Below are 3,745 nucleotides of genomic sequence, written 5' to 3'. Positions count from 1 at the left end.
TTTTATTAGTGTGCAAACGGTGGGCCCTGTAACGTGGGTTTTATTAGTGTGCAAACGGTGGGCCCTGTAACGTGGGATTTATTAGTGTGCAAACGGTGGGCTCTGTAACGTGGGTTTTATTAGTGTGCAAACGGTGGGCCCTGTAACGTGAGTTTTATTAGTGTGCAAACGGCGGGCCCTGTAACGTGGGATTTATTAGTGTGCAAACGGTGGGCCCTGTAACGTGGGTTTTATTAGTGTGCAAACGGTGGGCCCTGTAACGTGGGATTTATTAGTGTGCAAACGGTGGGCCCTGTAACGTGGGTTTTATTAGTGTGCAAACGGTGGGCCCTGTAACGTGGGTTTTATTAGTGTGCAAACGGCGGGCCCTGTAACGTGGGTTTTATTAGTGTGCAAACGGTGGGCCCTGTAACGTGGGTTTTATTAGTGTGCAAACGGCGGGCCCTGTAACGTGGGTTTTATTAGTGTGCAAACGGTGGGCCCTGTAACGTGGGATTTATTAGTGTGCAAACGGTGGGCCCTGTAACGTGGGATTTATTAGTGTGCAAACGGTGGGCCCTGTAACGTGGGTTTTATTAGTGTGCAAACGGTGGGCCCTGTAACGTGGGATTTATTAGTGTGCAAACGGCGGGCCCTGTAACGTGGGATTTATTAGTGTGCAAACGGTGGGCCCTGTAACGTGGGATTTATTAGTGTGCAAACGGTGGGCCCTGTAACGTGGGTTTTATTAGTGTGCAAACGGCGGGCCCTGTAACGTGGGATTTATTAGTGTGCAAACGGTGGGCCCTGTAACGTGGGATTTATTAGTGTGCAAACGGTGGACCCTGTAACGTGGGTTTTATTAGTGTGCAAACGGCGGGCCCTGTAACGTGGGTTTTATTAGTGTGCAAACGGTGGGCCCTGTAACGTGGGATTTATTAGTGTGCAAACGGTGGGCCCTGTAACATGGGATTTATTAGTGTGCAAACGGTGGGCCCTGTAACGTGGGATTTATTAGTGTGCAAACGGTGGGCCCTGTAACGTGGGATTTATTAGTGTGCAAACGGTGGGCCCTGTAACGTGGGATTTATTAGTGTGCAAACGGTGGGCCCTGTAACGTGGGTTTTATTAGTGTGCAAACGGTGGGCCCTGTAACGTGGGATTTATTAGTGTGCAAACGGTGGGCCCTGTAACGTGGGTTTTATTAGTGTGCAAACGGCGGGCCCTGTAACGTGGGATTTATTAGTGTGCAAACGGTGGGCCCTGTAACGTGGGTTTTATTAGTGTGCAAACGGTGGGCCCTGTAACGTGGGATTTATTAGTGTGCAACGGTGGGCCCTGTAACGTGAGTTTTATTAGTGTGCAAACGGTGGGCCCTGTAACGTGGGTTTTATTAGTGTGCAAACGGTGGGCCCTGTAACGTGGGTTTTATTAGTGTGCAAACGGTGGGCCCTGTAACGTGGGATTTATTAGTGTGCAAACGGTGGGCCCTGTAACGTGGGATTTATTAGTGTGCAAACGGTGGGCCCTGTAACGTGGGATTTATTAGTGTGCAAACGGTGGGCCCTGTAACGTGGGTTTTATTAGTGTGCAAACGGTGGGCCCTGTAACGTGGGATTTATTAGTGTGCAAACGGTGGGCCCTGTAACGTGGGATTTATTAGTGTGCAAACGGTGGGCCCTGTAACGTGGGTTTTATTAGTGTGCAAACGGCGGGCCCTGTAACGTGGGATTTATTAGTGTGCAAACGGTGGGCCCTGTAACGTGGGATTTATTAGTGTGCAAACGGTGGGCCCTGTAACGTGGGTTTTATTAGTGTGCAAACGGCGGGCCCTGTAACGTGGGTTTTATTAGTGTGCAAACGGTGGGCCCTGTAACGTGGGATTTATTAGTGTGCAAACGGTGGGCCCTGTAACATGGGATTTATTAGTGTGCAAACGGTGGGCCCTGTAACGTGGGATTTATTAGTGTGCAAACGGTGGGCCCTGTAACGTGGGATTTATTAGTGTGCAAACGGTGGGCCCTGTAACGTGGGATTTATTAGTGTGCAAACGGTGGGCCCTGTAACGTGGGTTTTATTAGTGTGCAAACGGTGGGCCCTGTAACGTGGGATTTATTAGTGTGCAAACGGTGGGCCCTGTAACGTGGGTTTTATTAGTGTGCAAACGGCGGGCCCTGTAACGTGGGATTTATTAGTGTGCAAACGGTGGGCCCTGTAACGTGGGTTTTATTAGTGTGCAAACGGTGGGCCCTGTAACGTGGGATTTATTAGTGTGCAACGGTGGGCCCTGTAACGTGAGTTTTATTAGTGTGCAAACGGTGGGCCCTGTAACGTGGGTTTTATTAGTGTGCAAACGGTGGGCCCTGTAACGTGGGTTTTATTAGTGTGCAAACGGTGGGCCCTGTAACGTGGGATTTATTAGTGTGCAAACGGTGGGCCCTGTAACGTGGGATTTATTAGTGTGCAAACGGTGGGCCCTGTAACGTGGGATTTATTAGTGTGCAAACGGTGGGCCCTGTAACGTGGGTTTTATTAGTGTGCAAACGGTGGGCCCTGTAACGTGGGATTTATTAGTGTGCAAACGGTGGGCCCTGTAACGTGGGATTTATTAGTGTGCAAACGGTGGGCCCTGTAACGTGGGTTTTATTAGTGTGCAAACGGTGGGCCCTGTAACGTGGGTTTTATTAGTGTGCAAACGGTGGGCCCTGTAACGTGGGTTTTATTAGTGTGCAAACGGTGGGCCCTGTAACGTGGGATTTATTAGTGTGCAAACGGTGGGCCCTGTAACGTGGGTTTTATTAGTGTGCAAACGGTGGGCCCTGTAACGTGGGATTTATTAGTGTGCAAACGGTGGGCCCTGTAACGTGGGTTTTATTAGTGTGCAAACGGTGGGCCCTGTAACGTGGGATTTATTAGTGTGCAAACGGTGGGCCCTGTAACGTGGGATTTATTAGTGTGCAAACGGTGGGCCCTGTAACGTGGGTTTTATTAGTGTGCAAACGGTGGGCCCTGTAACGTGGGATTTATTAGTGTGCAAACGGTGGGCCCTCTAACGTGGGATTTATTAGTGTGCAAACGGTGGGCCCTGTAACGTGGGTTTTATTAGTGTGCAAACGGTGGGCCCTGTAACGTGGGTTTTATTAGTGTGCAAACGGTGGGCCCTGTAACGTGGGTTTTATTAGTGTGCAAACGGTGGGCCCTGTAACGTGGGTTTTATTAGTGTGCAAACGGTGGGCCCTGTAACGTGGGATTTATTAGTGTGCAAACGGTGGGCCCTGTAACGTGGGTTTTATTAGTGTGCAAACGGTGGGCCCTGTAACGTGGGTTTTATTAGTGTGCAAACGGTGGGCCCTGTAACGTGGGTTTTATTAGTGTGCAAACGGTGGGCCCTGTAACGTGGGATTTATTAGTGTGCAAACGGCGGGCCCTGTAACGTGGGATTTATTAGTGTGCAAACGGTGGGCCCTGTAACGTGGGTTTTATTAGTGTGCAAACGGTGGGCCCTGTAACGTGGGTTTTATTAGTGTGCAAACGGTGGGCCCTGTAACGTGGGTTTTATTAGTGTGCAAACGGTGGGCCCTGTAACGTGGGATTTATTAGTGTGCAAACGGTGGGCCCTGTAACGTGGGTTTTATTAGTGTGCAAACGGTGGGCCCTGTAACGTGGGTTTTATTAGTGTGCAAACGGTGGGCCCTGTAACGTGGGTTTTATTAGTGTGCAAACGGTGGGCCCTGTAACGTGGGATTTATTAGTGTGCAAACGGTGG

Source organism: Ascaphus truei, chromosome 22 (genome assembly GCF_040206685.1).
Source record: "Ascaphus truei isolate aAscTru1 chromosome 22, aAscTru1.hap1, whole genome shotgun sequence".
NCBI lineage: Eukaryota > Metazoa > Chordata > Amphibia > Anura > Ascaphidae > Ascaphus > Ascaphus truei.
Note: the sequence above shows the minus strand (reverse complement) of the source record.